This window comes from Schistocerca gregaria, chromosome 2 (genome assembly GCF_023897955.1).
Source record: "Schistocerca gregaria isolate iqSchGreg1 chromosome 2, iqSchGreg1.2, whole genome shotgun sequence".
Lineage (NCBI taxonomy): Eukaryota > Metazoa > Arthropoda > Insecta > Orthoptera > Acrididae > Schistocerca > Schistocerca gregaria.
The window spans coordinates 511,540,217-511,557,371 of NC_064921.1; the positions used below are offsets into that span (position 1 = coordinate 511,540,217).

General features: G+C 44.6%; 1 protein-coding gene across 4 annotated transcripts in view; it reads right to left on the reverse strand.

Annotated features, from left to right (window-relative positions):
• LOC126329244 (sushi, von Willebrand factor type A, EGF and pentraxin domain-containing protein 1) overlaps positions 1–17,155 on the reverse strand; it is a 505,108-nt gene that overhangs the window by 458,474 nt on the left and 29,479 nt on the right. For all 4 annotated transcript variants that reach the window (XM_049996139.1, XM_049996137.1, XM_049996136.1 and 1 more), the window contains exon 2: positions 8,320–8,358. The gene's annotated coding sequence lies outside the window, so the exon portion shown is untranslated. The remainder of the gene's footprint in view (positions 1–8,319; positions 8,359–17,155) is intronic.

A 17,155-nucleotide genomic window follows, 5' to 3' on the forward strand; every position in this document is an offset into this window, starting at 1 on the left:
TAATTACTGTACTGTGGACTGTGTAGTGTGTATAACACCTGTAAGTTTCTTTATAAGAGGAAGCAGAAATAGCTTCCGAACCCGAAATTATCTGTAGGAAAAGAGCCTTCGGTAATTATAAATTGCTCGTGTTTATTTCACAGAAACGGCAACACGATTTTGCAGCAACTCACAACTTAGTACACAAAAAATTCATTTTGTGACGTCATAATTTTTTCATTTTATTTATATTTTATATAATTTTGTTGTCCAAATATGATAGGTAATAGAATATTAATACTACGTAATATTTTCAAAAACCTTTTTTTCTCAATTTTGCACCACGACCGACAGTCATCACCAAGTGTGATTAAGCAGATCCTTTTGATTTAATTCTGCTGACAGGTAAGATGAACTATACAATACCTGTATCGCAACATCAGCCGTCCTTAGATTATTATCTCTACACCACAAAAGCGACTTAAACGTGTATCGTTTACTTCGACAATGGATCTCAGTGATAAACTGGAAATAAGTTACTGTTTCAGCTTTTTGTTTTATTTATAATGGCTTGGCGTTGTGTTTTCCGTACATATAAATGTACCTCAAAGCTAAATTCCTGCGTCAACAATCCAACCATTGCTTTGTACAATAAGAGCAAGCTCAAGAGCAGGAAGAATTAATAGCACTCTCTAGCTCCTCCCCACGAAGAAGAGGAACGACAAAACTCAGAAGAACTCCTAAAAAAAGCGCTGCTAGATGGACTCGAACCACTGATATACTATCTTGGACGACGAGACGAGGAATAAAAAAATTCATTAATAAGAACTAAAATAATTTTTCACTAAAAAGTCTATAAATTTGTAGAAAACTGCACTACTACTTGGTAGTGGGTATTAATTTAGGATAGGCGTCGTCCAGAAAATAAATAAAGAAAAATCGTGACTGGCAGCAGCAAATGTTATCTTATAACTAACGAAAATAAAAGTAAACAGACTCTGGCGACACACCGACAGCACACCACAGCCTACCACATTTTGGAATTTTCCTTCTACGTAGCTCGGTAAGGGGAAACCTGCCTGCTTTTGACGCTGCTGCCGCGGCACGGGCACACGGCTACCTGCTGCGTCCGGCGTCCAGGGTCAAGCGACCCTCTCTTTTGTGGAAATAAATGTTCTTCTGGTCAACAAAGCGGCGGGCTGTGACTTATGTGGACCGCCCCCTTCCTTCCTCCTTTTTGTTATAGACTTTCAGCCAAGCAGCATTTCTGTATTGTGAGAATCCGCAGCACAGGCGTTCGCTGGTCTGCAGGGCCAGTGTGAGAAATCTCGGCGAGACCCACTTGGCCTTGAGTGGCTGGGCAGGTAAAGCGAAGGGGAGATGTTAAGCAGTTTGCGTTGTAACGTAGTGCAAAATACTACCTTCCGTAATGATGAAAGTAACCAGTAATTACTGGTACGTTTACCGTGGCAAGACATAGCGCTCACTGAGTAACGGGGAGCTCTTGGACACAGCAAAATATATATACACTCCTGGAAATGGAAAAAAGAACACATTGACACCGGTGTGTCAGACCCACCATACTTGCTCCGGACACTGCGAGAGGGCTGTACAAGCAATGATCACACGCACGGCACAGCGGACACACCAGGAACCGCGGTGTTGGCCGTCGAATGGCGCTAGCTGCGCAGCATTTGTGCACCGCCGCCGTCAGTGTCAGCCAGTTTGCCGTGGCATATGGAGCTCCATCGCAGTCTTTAACACTGGTAGCTTGCCGCGACAGCGTGGACGTGAACCGTATGTGCAGTTGACGGACTTTGAGCGAGGGCGTATAGTGGGCATGCGGGAGGCCGGGTGGACGTACCGCCGAATTGCTCAACACGTGGGGCGTGAGGTCTCCACAGTACATCGATGTTGTCGCCAGTGGTCGGCGGAAGGTGCACGTGCCCGTCGACCTGGGACCGGACCGCAGCGACGCACGGATGCACGCCAAGACCGTAGGATCCTACGCAGTGCCGTAGGGGACCGCACCGCCAATTCCCAGCAAATTAGGGACACTGTTGCTCCTGGGGTATCGACGAGGACCATTCGCAACCGTCTCCATGAAGCTGGGCTACGGTCCCGCACACCGTTAGGCCGTCTTCCGCTCACGACCCAACATCGTGCAGCCCGCCTCCAGTGGTGTCGCGACAGGCGTGAATGGAGGGACGAATGGAGACGTGTCGTCTTCAGCGATGAGAGTCGCTTCTGCCTTGGTGCCAGTGATGGTCGTATGCGTGTTTGGCGCCGTGCAGGTGAGCGCCACAATCAGGACTGCATACGACCGAGGCACACGATCTCCTACACTGGCCGTACACCTCTGGTGATCGTCGAGGGGATACTGAATAGTGCACGGTACATCCAAACCGTCATCGAACCCATCGTTCTACCATTCCTAGACCGGCAATGGAACTTGCTGTTCCAACAGGACAATGCACGTCCGCATGTATCCCGTGCCACCCAACGTGCTCTAGAAGGTGTAAGTCAACTACCCTGGCCAGCAAGATCTCCGGATCTGTCCCCCATTGAGCATGTTTGGGACTGGATGAAGCGTCGTCTCACGCGGTCTGCACGTCCAGCACGAACGCTGGTCCAACTGAGGCGCCAGGTGGAAATGGCATGGCAAGCCGTTCCACAGGACTACATCCAGCATCTCTACGATCGTCTCCATGGGAGAATAGCAGCCTGCATTGCTGCGAAAGGTGGATATACACTGTACTAGTGCCGACATTGTGCATGCACTGTTGCCTGTGTCTATGTGCCTGTGGTTCTGTCAGTGTGATCATGCGATGTATCTGACCCCAGGAATGTGTCAATAAAGTTTCCCCTTCCTGGGACAATGAATTCACGGTGTTCTTATTTCAATTTCCAGGAGTGTGTATATATATATATATATATATATATATATATATATATATATATATATATATATATCAAGTGATCAAAAAGTCAGTATAAATCTGAAAACTTAATAAACCAGGGAATAATGTAGATAGAGAGGTAAAAATTGACACACATGCTTGGAATGACAACGGATTTTATTAGAATCACCCCATATTACTAGACGCGTGAAAGATCTCTTGCGCGCGTCGTTTGGTGATGGTCGTAAGCTCAGTCGCCACTTTCGTCATGCTTGGCCTCCCAGGTCTCCGGACCTCAGTCCGTGCGATTATTGGCTTTGGGGTTACCTGAAGGTTCGGACCAACCGAGGTGGCCAAGCGCTTAAGAGGGCTTGCGTAAAAGTGTCTTTAAGGGGGGTAGGACGTCAAACGGGCCGACTTGGAGCAGGAGAGGCACCACAGGACATTTTAATTTCGAGTGTATCGTGATCGACCGACATCTCTAGGGATGCTGAAAGACAACATCCGACGCCATTGCCTCACCATAACTCTGGACATGCTTTACAGTGCTGTTCACAACATTATTCCTCGACTACAGCTCCTGTTGAGGAATGATGGTTGACATATTGAGCATTTCCTGTAAAGAACATCATCTTTGTTTTGTCTCACTTTGTTATGCTAATTATTGCTATTCTGATCAGATGAAGCGCCATCTGTGGGACATTTTTTGAACTTTTGTATTTTTTTGGTTCTAATAAAACCCCATGTCATTCCAAGCATGTCTGTCAATCTCTACCTCTCTATCTACATTATTCCGTGATTTATTCAGTTTTCAAATTTATACTGACTTTTTGATCACTATATATATATATATATATATATATATATATATATATATATATATATATATAGTTGAGAGCAAACGTTCTCGAATGCGTTACGATTTCTGTGTTAAATTCCAGTGGGAGTTGTCTTGCCACAATTGGATCTCGCATACGGAGACGTTGACCTTACACTTAGCCAACAAACGCATGATATACTCCCTCACACTTTCACGAACGGTATCACATTTTAGCCATTCCTTACTCCGCGGACGAACGGAGGCGCATTTCTGCCGGCCGCGTCGAATGGAAGGAAGGGTGATGACCATTTAAACGTCCCTTCGACGAGAGAGATGGAACGAAATCGGACGTGCTACAGACGAGACTCAGTACAGGGAGAAGACGCCAGGGGCGCTGCAGCAGACACGCTTATTTCGAGTAGTGAATTGAGGCACGAAATTCGATTGTGTAAAAGTGGCTTTAAGGGGGGTAGAACGTCAAAAGGGTTTACTTAGAGCAGGAGAGGCACCACAGCATATTTTAATTTCCACTGCCTATAATTTTACAAGTAAATTCATAAACCCTTGTCAGCGTGACCAGGAAGGATTCAGGATTCACACTCATAGCAGCGGAAGTCCAAAAACATAACACAATATTTTTTTTTACATGTGAAATTTCATCATTTTTTCACTTACTGTTGGCTCCATTTGTTGCTATAGGTACACTTTTCTTCAAAAGTAAGAGAGACTGTTTGATGAATTTTGCACAGCATACAAACCATACTTACAGGTGTCTGAAACTCTAGAATCTATTTAGTTTATGAAAAATGAATGAGCTGTCACGTTTTAAGCTTTATGTTTAGAAAAAAATGAAATTTTGTAGTTAATTATCTCAGTTTTTACCATAGTTTTTAATAGATTTTAATAGAGTTTCATACACCTGTAAGTGTGGTTTGTATGCTGTGCAAAATTCATCAAAGAATCTCTCTTACTTGTGAAGAAAAAAGTACGTATAGCAACAAATGCAGCCAGCAGTAAGTGAGAAAATGTTGAAATTTCATATCTAAAAAAAATTTATTTTATTATGTTTTTGAACTTCCACTGTTATGAGTGTGAATCTTGAATCCTTCCTGGTGGTGCTGACAAAGCTTTATGAATTTATTTGTAAGATCTCCTGTGGAACCTCTTCTGCTCCAAGTCGGCCCATTTGACGTCCTACCCCCTCTCTTAAACATTTAGCCATCTTGGTCGGTCGGAACCTCAAATTGAACAACAAGAGTCGAAGATAATACCTCTATGAAAGACGGAAATTAACGCAAAATATTGAACTCAGTATTATTGGCAAAAAAAGCGAGCTTCGTTAATTAAAGGAGTTTTTAGTACCTCTTCAGCTTTTACTCCTTTCAGGCACAGAACCTTAAACGACCAGGAACTCCAGCTGAACCTGCGTGCTCGACCGCATTGGGTACCACTCGCAAATTTCCGTGTCGGCCGGAAGTAGGCGGATGTTTACGGAGAGTGGGGTGCCACACTGTACAGGCGTACCGTTGGGGGGCTCCGTGTCGCCCCGCCTGCAGTGCTGCAGGCGCCCACCCTGTAACTGCGCGCCGGCCGCGCTCCGATTCCCGTAAGCTCGCGGGCTGTGCTGGCTGGCTGGGCGGGCCCCGCCGTTTGTAGGCCGCCGTCGCCGCTGATCCCGCAAACCGGACACGCGTCTCCCCGTGTCGTACGTGCGTGGGCGGCCCTCGTCTTCCTACCGGCATGACTCACCGCACTGCAGTGCCCATTGTTCCGGTGGCTATTCTTACAGCCAACGTAGTCTGTACTGACTTCTCTTCTCCAATGGATGACTCATCTAGTCGCTGCTAAAAGAGAAAATGCCCACTGGTCTTCCTTCGTTTTCCCTCCCTTCTCTCCCATTCGGTGAAGTCTTCTCTGCCTGGCATGTTCCCCCCTGACAGCAAAGCCTGGAAATGAGTGTGATTTGGAAAGAGTTCTGCCTGGAGCAAGCATTATTTTTCTGCTATTTCACTCACACTAGTTTCACCGTCGTCAGTGGTTTTATTTACTCTCTAAATAGCACATACTGGTGTTCATGAAGGTCTCTGCCGTCTTCATTACAGTTAATATTCTGGTGCCGTCTGCCATCTGCAATTTTTGTGGTTTGGACTTTGTCATAACTCTGTGAAAAGTGTACTCTCAAGCGCATTGTCACTGTACACGAAATATTCAGCAGCTCCGGCTCTGTGGCCGAGCGGTTCTGGGCGCTTCAATCTGGAATTGCGCGACCGCTACGGTCGCAGGTTCGAATCCTGCCTCGGGCATGGATATGTGTGACGTCCTTAGGTTAGTTAGGTTTAAGTAGTTCTGAGTTCTAGGGGACTGATGACCTCAGATATTAAGTCCCATAGTGCTCAGAGCCATTTGGTTTTATTCAGCTGCGAGACCGAACCTCGGCATGAATTCCTAATCAGACTTTGGGCCATCAGCTTTATGTAATTTCCGACTGCATTCCAGCAAACAGAAGAAAATTTATTCAGTGCTCGTTAAACGATAAATTTGGGGTGCTTTAAACTCTTTCTGTGAAACGTTTAGTGTGATAAACCAGTCATCTGGAACAAATTTTGTAAGAGAGGAACTGTTCACTGACGCTTCCTAGCGACACTACGTGTCCTTTAGTACTCGCCGGGCCTGGGAGAAGGAGATTTCACCAAACTAGCAGCGTCTGCTAACCAGGCGTGCTGCGTACTACCTATCCCAGTGAAGTGATAGAGTCGTTTTCAACAAGACAACCATAAGAATTTCTCGTAAGTGACGAACGATACTTTAGAAGTGAATCAGTAACTTTAATTTTGTTCGCCCTACCCCTTTCCACTTAGAGCAGATGACCAGATTGTAGGCAACACCCACTGCATACGCATGCCACAGAATGCCTGCGCCATGCCGCCTCGCAGGGGCATAACCCGTACAAAAGGACGCTCAGAATAGCCAGGAAGCGTAAGCATGCAATTTTTCTTTGACTAGATGTGTTCCTCACGACGCTATCTCTTAACCCGAGATGTTTGATCAAACACCTTCAATACACTCTACACATGTCTCATACTTAAGCCAATGGCATTATTTTACCCGTGACGGTATAAAAATTCCGTAGTTGAATGAGAACAGAATAATGAGAAAACTAATATTTTATTCGGGACTTCTTTGGAATTTAGTGTCACAAGCAAACACGGCCAGCAAAACATTTCGTGTTATCTCAGATAAAGTGTGTTAAGTTGCCTCCTCAAGATATCCTTAGCCCCTAAACTAGTTACTGGACTCGCATTCCGGAGGACGACGGTTCAATCCCGCGACCGGCCATCCTGATTTAGGTTTTCCGTGATTTCCCTAAATCGCTCCAGACAAATGCCGGGATGGTTCCTTTCAAAGGGCACGGCCGACTTCCTTCCCTGTCCTTCCCTAATTCGATGAGACCGATGACCTCGCTGTCTGGTCTCCTTCCCCAAACCAACCAACCTAAACTAGTTTTCCTCGACGAAACAGTGACTGTCTCCACTGTTTTCTCACTGTAACATTTGATGTTTAAATCGAGTTTTACAAACGACCATGAAGACGCTGTGTAAGAAAAACTGCAAATTAAATTGTGTGTCTGTACGTAACTGCCAGAGTAAACGGGGTTCCTGGTCGGAAGACAGAGTCATTCAATCTCCAGTCGGCCCATTTCCAGAACTAGTTAACCATTACGGTGTTGAAACAGACATCAAGGTACTTTACACGTTAACAAGCGTGGGAAGAAAACGAAATTTGTAATAAAATATAGTATCGACATTTAGCGTCTGCAGGAAATTGACAACGTCATCCAACGAGATTAATCTGCACATTCCACGAATTCGAAGATCAGCCTTAGAAAAAGGGAAAGTCCTGGCGTTTCATCGTTACCGATTTTGAATGTGATGCTTTGCGAAACTCATGTCTACTATCTCGGGAGAAAGTAACTTAGTTCTGTGTTTATTATCTCGGGAGAAAGTAACTTAGTTCTGTGTTTTTCTGCAAATCTGTCTATATTTCGGCCGGACCCGCTTATCAGTTCTCGATCCAGAAAGTTGCCGAACGTACACAAATTTCGACAAATTCCCGTCTGAAGGACAGGAACCAACTGGACTGCCGCTGTACACGCTCGTATTTCACGGGTTCCTTCCCGTCTTCCTGTTCTGTCGGTGGTGTCTCACGTAGTGGTGCTTCTAGTAGAAACCGTCCCAGTATTAATATGCGGGTAACTGCGCAAAAATTAAATCAGGACGGCGGGACGGACAATACCAGTATATTATCTCAGCGACTGCATCGATTATTATCGCAATCAGAGATCGTTAAGTTTATTGTCTGAGTTCGAAAATGATGTAGTGATGCTCATAATCAGACTCAATTATAACGCTACAGCGATACTTGCTGTGCTTCGCGAACGAACGATAGCAACGCATTCCTTTTCGTAACTTTCCTCTATCCGTTTCGTTACTCTATCCGTTTAGTAGCCTTACTGACCGGCGAAGCGGAATATAAGATGACACGATTTTGTAGTATTGCTGGTCGTATAAATAAATCATACAAATAATTATTTTACGTGAACTTTGGTTTTAAATATCTTACCAGTATTCTTCAGGAAGCTGTTGGAGCCGACGGCATGCGCTGAAAAAAAAAAAGAACACACCAATAAACACTTGAATAATACAATGTAAGTAAAAATGAAAATTTAAATTGTTAAAACATAGTGTCGGTCAAAGTACTTGAATTCCATAACATTACAGATAATACAAATATCGTTTTTAATTATCAAATGTCGTCGACAGATATTTTTTTCAAATTATTTTTAATGAAAAAGACGAATCAGTCATTTCTCTGCTGGCCATTTTCTTTCAGGCCCCACAACACAGTATTCAAGAGGAACAGAACGTCCATCCAGTTAACAGAAACGTTCCGTTGTCTCACTGATTGTGTAATGTTGGCAGATAAATACGCCATTCAGAATTTATGTTACCAGAAATCCATAGACGCTAAGTGATCAAACGTATCTGTGCACACATTAGCAGCCATTAACATAGGCTATAGCCAGCCTTCGCCTTTATGATGTCTTATACTCTGCAAGGAGCACTTTCAATGAGGTGTCTGAAAGTGAGTTTCTGAAGATCCAGAATCATAGAAAGTAGACGAGTAAGACGCAGGGGTCTGGAGCGAGGTAGATGTTCTAACACATCCCAAATGTTTTCCGTAGAGTTCAGATAAGAGCTCTTGGGAGCTCAGCCCATTTCAGGTAAGTTGTCAATAAACCATTGCCTAACAAAGCATTCAGTCTTCAGACCACAAGTGGCCCGTCGGGCCATCCGACCGCCGTGTCATCCTCAAAGAGGATGCGGATAGGAGGGGCGTGTGGTCAGCACATCGCTCTCCCGGTCGTTATGATGGTTTTCTTTGACCGGAGCCGCTACTATTCGGTCGAGTAGCTCCTCAGTTGGCTTCACGAGGCTGAGTGCTTCCCTGTTTCCTCACAGAAACTACTTTGTGATTCGCTGCATTGCCACTGTGATACAATCATTGTCTCTGAACTGTTTCCCCTACCGCAAGCTTTGCACTATGCTGTAAAATGTGTTCATACCCTTCCGCGTTTATCCTTTTTGTTAAGCGCAGTAAGGGGACAGCACCATAACCACGAAAAAAAAGATCCATATCGTAACACTACCTTCTCCGCCCTTCAGTGTTGGTACTATAGATGAAGGCAGGTAATGTAGTCCATGCATTCCCCGAACTCAGATCCTTCCATTGTATTGCCACAGTCCTGAGACTGGCTTGATGCAGCTCTCCATGCTACTCTATCCTGTGCAAGCTGCTTCATCTCCCAGTAAGTACTGCAGCCTACATCCTTCTGAATCTGTTTAGTGTATTCATCTCTTGGTCTCCCTCTACGATTTTTACCCTCCACGCTGCCCTCCAATACTAAATTGGTGATCCCTTGATGCCTCTGATTAATCACACCAAATCACTCGTTTTCAGTCATCCACTGTCCAGTGCGGTCGCTTTTTACACCGCCTCAAGCTTCGCTTAGTTCTGACTACAGAAATACACGGTTTATGAGGACTGTTCGACCACTGTAGCCATTCTTTTACACTCCCTCCTGTGCCAGCTGGACTGGTGGTAGCATTTTGGAATTCACGAGTGAATCTTCGTGCTGATGTAATGTGATTCTACACGGCCACCGTCAGCAATGCTCGACCGTCCCTGTCCACCATAATATGCTGTCAGCCAGACCTTGGTTTTGCCGTGGTTGTTCCCTCCCGTTTACAGTTCACAATCACATCACCGATAGCCGACTTGGTCAGCTTCGACAGGATTGAAATATCCGTGACGGATTCGTTACTCTGGTGACATCTAACGACTGATCCACGTTCGAAGATACTGACTCTGCTGACCGACCAATCCTATTATTACTGCTTCTGTGCTGACAACGAAAGTCTCCCCGCCCCGTTTCAAGAGGCGGGTCAGCCTCTCGTGACATCTAGTGGTCGATTCTGCATTAGATAAGGGTGTCCCCAGATGCTTTTGATTAGACAGTGCATCCGTCCCCTACCGTCCAGTAACTTTTCCCTGCGCCCTCACGATCGTAAAGCTTCGTACTCATCTCACGAGGCATCGCTACAAGCTGCCTTTTGAATGAGGCGCGCGTTGGAAACCGCTGAGCGTGGCAAGCGGACGTGAGCGGTGTGTGTATGGAGGCATCGCGGCTGCACGGCGGCTGCACAAGGCGGATGCGCCAGCCCGCAAGTGGTCGCTAGCCGCAGCGTGGCTCGGCTCCTCTGCCAGTCGCCTTGACCTCCGGCGCTGAGCCTCTGCGGGTGACGTAAGCAATGCATGCACACGGTGGCAGCGCGCACCTGTGAAAAACTCTCCTGCTGTACACTGTGCGGGGACAGGTACAGCGATGCTGAGGGCTACGTCGCTCTGCAATTAGTGTAGCGCATCAAGGCCTTCGAAGAAACAGGGCCTCTCATTCGCTAAAATTAAATATACAGAATAAAAAAATAATTTTGAACAGAAAAATTCCTTCAGTATTTACTTTTTGACTTTATTTACACGGCTCAATCGGTTCCGGCGTCAGCGAGCCATTGTAATAGTAATTTCCGCTGTTAATTCGTTAAGAAATACACCCTGCGCTTCATAGAATGGCCCCTAAAGTGAAGAAGAGATTTTATTTCAAAATTGTTTAGTCACTGAATATGTTTCATGACTATTAAATTTGTAGCTGTGAAGAACATGGAAACGCGCGGGATTAGCCGAGCGGTCTCAAAAAAATGGTTCAAATGACTCTGAGCACTATGGGACTCAACTGTTGTGGTCATAAGTCCCCTAGAACTTAGAACTACTTAAACCTAACTAACCTAAGGACATCACACACATCCATGCCCGATGCAGGATTCGAACCTGCGACCGTAGCAGTCGCACGGTTCCGAACTGCGCGCCTAGAACCGCGAAGCGGTCTCAGACGCTGCAACCATGTCCTGTGCGGCTGATCCTGGCGGAGGTTCGAGTCCTCCCTCGGGCATCGGTGTGTGTGTTTGTCCTTAGGATAATTTAGGTGAAGTAGTGTGTAAGCTTAGGGACTGATGGCCTTAGCAGTTGAGTCCCATAAGATTTCACACACATTTGAACATTTTTGAGAACATGGACTTGTCCCATTTGCCATGGAATTATCTTGTTTCTTAAACAGATGTTTTCTGCGACTTCAATATCTGGCTATCTGCAAACTGTTTCCTTTTTTAGGAAGACGCTCCTCACTTTTCTAGGCATACTACTTTGACCGTTTAAATCCTGTAAATATTTTTGACAATAATACTATGGTTTTCCTGTTTAATGACAGAAATAATTTACTTCCACAAGCAGTTCAGCAACGGCTGGGGGAACTGAAGATTCAGAAGTATGCAGGAAATGATCGTGCATTGTGTTTCAGTGTGCTATGTACATCAAATTCAATACATTCGCTCTCCCCCTCTCATGGCTAACAAGGTAAACTATATTTACTCGTTTAGCGTCAAGGCTAGATAGCTTAGCGCGTCCATAACGATCTAGAGAAGCAAACAAAGTGATTATCTATCCTACGAAGAAGCTCTGTCACCAGTCTACAGGCACGAGCTAATAAATATACACGAATTTCTTAGCTTGAATCGCATCTCAGTAAGAGCTCCGGCGAATAATAGAGAAGCATTGAAACGGTAAACAGTAAACGTGGAAAGTAAGATAGTAGTAAAGTAACATGTGCTGAAACCTCCTGACAGATTGTGACTGTGTTCTGGTACGGGATTGGGAATCGAATTCTTGCGTTTCACGTGTAGTGTCCTTGTTGTGACTGTGGGTGTCCCACTCGATAACAAGACTAACCGAGAAAAGAAAGGCACCGAGTTCGAATCTCAGTTAAAATAATGCGGTGTATCTTAAAGATGTAGTTATGCAGTGACGGTCGCCACTCTCTTGGCAAATGTGTCACACAAACCTCTACTATGAGGCAATGTAGGTTGAAAGATTATGGTAATTTCTAAACTTCATTTTTCATCGATTGTTTACCTTGCAGATAATAAACTAATGCAAATCATTTATTTCCTATGCCACAAATTAGTTAACTTCATTATTTGCGAACTCTCAGGCTTATATCCGATCGATGTAATCTGTTTCTTCTTTTCCTATACAATAACACTAAATAAATACATGAAAACAGACTGAAGTTGGTTTGCTAATGAATGTATTGAAACATATCAAAAGACCACAGTGGGTTGAAGAACCGTCATTAATTCACGACAAGTGAGTTACACAAGTAGAATTGTTCCTCGATGGCCGGACTCCATGACTTCCAATCATTGTATAATTATTTCACTTATAATGTTGCATTTGTGCGACCCATGGCCTCCAGATGCTTCATAAACGTAAACATAGTCCGTAGTAGGCTGTAATGCGATATTTATTTAGTCGTGCGATTAGCTAATTTCGACTAATCGTCATTGTAAAGTACCTTTGATTCCAGCATGGAAAACCAAACACGTTCCTCGATGAATGCGTAGAAAATAGATATATCCTACAAGAACAAGAAGTTTTCTTATGTACAGCTTGCAGCTACTTTAAGGAGAAAATAGTACGGAGATTGATGAGTTCGCCAGCAAATGTTTCTTTTGAAAGCGTGTTTTCGCCAGCAAATTTTTGATCAAGACGCACTAACAACCGTTACTGCAACACGCTTGGACTGAAATAGTCTTGCCTCACCCAGCAGTAGTACAGTACAGTACAGTGACACATACCGGTCGGTGAGCGTAGCATCGTAATGGGACTCGAGTTCGAAACTTCGTTACTTCATCTGCGTAAGTTGACAACCACCGAAATAAGATCGAAACGTAGAAAGTGCCTCCCTCGTTGACGTCCGAGAGCGCCACATGACACACATTCTTAACATTTATTGCGAAGCTACACTTAATATTGTGCTCGAGGATATGATAAAAGTGCACTTTAGAGCAGCTGAATGAGAGACAGCTTCTGTGTAGGGGGGAGCAGTAGTTTGGCGCGTCACGTAGTTTGGAATGTAGCCAAGCAATGTACTGGCGGTCAGCGTGATAACTGAACGGGGTGAGACGCGTCATATCGACGTATTGTGTCGCTTCCATCTTTAGTAAGGTCGGGCAGAGACTGTTCTTTTCACGCGGAACCGTGTCAAGGGTGTTCCGTGAGAACCTTGGTCCACGGAAAATCACCGTCTCCAGAGTCATCTGCTATTGTCAGAACGTCTTGTTGATGTTCACTGCGATTTTAAAGAGTTCTAATTAATGTCGTTATGAATCCTTTAATCCTCTCGCGGCCTTCGAAAACTTTTTTTTTCAATAGTAATAATATTACGATACGTGTTGCACTTGATACACGAATGGTTCAAAAATGGTTCAAATGGCTTGAGCACTATGGGACTCAACATCTGAGGTCATCAGTCCCCTAGAACTTAGAATTACTTAAATCTAACTAACCTAAAGACATCACACACATCCATGCCCGGGGCAGGATTCGAACCTGCGAACGTAGCGGTCGCGCGGTTCAAGCCTGAAGCGCCTAGAACTGCTAGGCCACTCCTGCCGGCCACACGAATGGTTAACCAAGCTAACAAAATTTAGCAGAAATTAAGATAAAACAAATCAAATCGTGTAAAAAAAATTAAAATTGCAAAATAGTATTTTTTGCTGCTGTCCATTTTTTTTAGTGCAGAAAGATATTATGTTGTTTAAGTCTGAGCCAGTAGCGAAGAGCGGATTAAGTGGAGTTTCGGGGTCTCCATCCCTTGAGTCGACATATGACGATGCTTTATATCTATCTTGTGGTAAAATCCATTCCTTTGTAGGAAGTGTATGCGGCTTATTGATATTACGTCATGCAGTAGAAACTGTAGTAGGTAGCGACTTGCCGCGCGGGATTAGCCGAGCGGTCTCAGGCGCTGCAGTCATGGGCCTTGCGGCTGGTCCCGGCGGAGGTTCGAGTCCTCCCTCGGGCATGGGTGTGTGTGTTTGTCCTTAGCATAATTTAGGTTAAATAGTGTGTAAGCTTAGGGACTGATGACCTTAGCAGTTAAGTCCTACAAGCACACACATTTTTTTTTTTGGTAGCGACTTGTTGACAGGTGTCGCCGCTGACTATGAGTGCACTGAAACAGCAGGTAGACGGGCCACAGTGGAGAAATCATTCGCCTCTTCAACACTGGACGACACGACGATTGCCCGTGATCAGCCGTATGTACATCTACATTAGTCAAACAAACTCGTCACTATGGGGTTCAGAAGCGACCGTTTCAGGCTCTTACCCCTCCTCACCCAGCCTCACACAAAGTTAAGCGTGGGTGCACGAATGCTGCCATTGAACGCTCATGGCATGGAAACTCGTCACTTGGGCGGATGAGTCGAGAAAGGTATGCGTCGGTAGAAACCAACGAAATGGTATATAAACGCCAGACAGAATATTACACACCATAGAAATAGCACCGTTCAGGTGGCTGACGTATTCTCGTGCAGTTTTAGCGCGATGGGAAGGGACTTCACCTGATACGTCTACAGTCGTCGCTCACCAGGGATCGATTATGCGCTATTTTGTTGTTCGACTACGGCACCCGGCACGTGACCGTCATCATCAGGCAGGCGATGTACCATACCATACGGACTGTCAGTATTCAGTGAGGAATACTAAACGGACATGAGAATTCTTTTTGGTCTCCAAGTCAGGCGAACGCACTCTTATGAAGCACAAGCGGGGAGCGAGTCGTGCGCTGCTTGGACACAGTTCCGACCAACCGCGGTGAGTTATGGGCACGAGTGAGCACTCATGGATCTGGGTGGTACCCCAGCGTTTTAGGTGTGATGGGAGAGACCATGCTGTGGCGCGCCGTCGCTGGCTAAAAAATGGTTCAAATGGCTCTGAGCACTATGGGACTTAGCATCTGTGGTCATCAGCCCCTAGAACGTAGAACTACTTAAACCTAACTAACCTAAGGACATCACACACATCCATGCCCGAGGCAGGATTTGAACCTACGACCGTAGCAGTCACGCGGTTCCAGACTGAAGCACCTAGAACTGCACGGCCACACACGCCGCCGTCGCTGGCATAGCGCGAAAGAAACAGCTACACGTACGGGTTCAGTGTGCCTAGTTTAGTTGTTTATGAGTGCATATCCTGCACATTCGAAGTTTCAGTACTGAGATCCGCCGCTTCTTTGCCTTTGTCCATTTTATTCCGAACTATCGTAATTTCGACTAACGTGGAAGTGATATTACACTATAATTCTGAAACAACACAACGATCATAGAGTTCGCAAACTAGTTCCAAATTCCAGACATGACTTGTGTCCTTGCGAGAGAATTTACGTTCCTACTATCGTTAATATGCATCGAAATTTCGTTTTCGTTGTCTCAAATGGCGCGCAGCCTCGTGTGTGTGACGCATGAAGCGGATCCGGTTCCGAGTATCCCCAGTGAAGAAACCGCCGCTTTCTCTCACAGATCATATCCGCGTACCAGTGACTGCTCAACGCTTTCGTCATTAGGCATTTTGTTGACGTGTCGATAGCTTTAGTCAGCGCAAAGAAACAGGACTTTATGTTGTGAACTAGACTGAAGAGTTGATTCAAATGCAAATTTGTCCTGTTTAAATTAACATAGCAGTAAAGAGTTGTCAGCAGAGCACAACATTACTGTTCCATCCTCTCTGACAATAAGATGATGTATTTTTTTTTTCAAGTTTAAACTATTTATGGTCGCTTAAAAATTGTGTGATGAAATTGATTCGTAAAAACGACTTTTTTTTGTACATTGAATCGATAAATTAAATAACCTGCATTCATATCACAAAAATTTTGTGCGTGAACAGCTGAACTGTTCTGTAAAAAATATAACTATTATTGTAATCTTGGTCGCCGTTGCAGAGCGTTCCTCTGTAGCGACTGGTGGCCAAAACGTCGGGAACAGCTATATTTTTTGAAACGTGATGCGGCTCTACGCTCAGAAAATTTTCGTGATAACTGATTGTGGTTACGTTAGCCTAGGCATTATATCTGCAGCCTATTAGCGACACTCATGCTCTGTGCATGTGATGAGTCTGGAAACAAACACTGGTCGATCGATTGAATACTTTAAACTGAGAAAAACTGGATATCGAATTAATGCTCCTCTTGAGTCAATAAAAGATTATCATGTGTTATTGTATGAAGAACATAACAAAGAGAAAGTGTTGTCAACCGCATTAATCACTGAATTCACTAAATAATGCATGGTACCAGAGAATCAGGGAAAATAAAAATGTTCGATAGTTCCCGACAGTTAAATAAAATCTGGAATTTCACCTGAAAGGGATAAAAAATCTCCATTGTCAGCGCTAGGTGTGCGATGATTTGCACGTATGCATCACTTCCGATCTATTCTGCGACGTGGGAAGAGAAACACGTTTGGTTGTGAGACAGCGCTCCTGCAAGCACACGGCCAGTAACGCAGTTATGCCCACACTGTCTTGTGGCTTTGCCTGATAACTGTTAATCTGGTAATTACTGTATGTCGGCTGAACAAGACTAGGAATTCGAACTTGATTTTTAATTTGTGAAGGCTCAGCTCCAGCAACGATTGATAGTAAGTAAGTTGCACCACAGCAAAAGCTCCAAACTGACAACAAACTATTTTTTTTTTCCTCGATAAATGGGAATGGCTGGACGAGAACTGGAAGACTATAGAAGCATGCATGGAATTAGGGCTTTACAAATTTTGACCCAAATATTAATTTTTTTCGCAGATTCGTATAAATTTTGTTTGTTTCGTGGTCATGAGGCCACACAACCTTTAATTATCAAGCAAATCATCTGATTAGCTAACTAACCAAACATCCTACTTACTAACGAGAGAACTAATTAACTCACAGAATAAACAAAGTAAAAGAC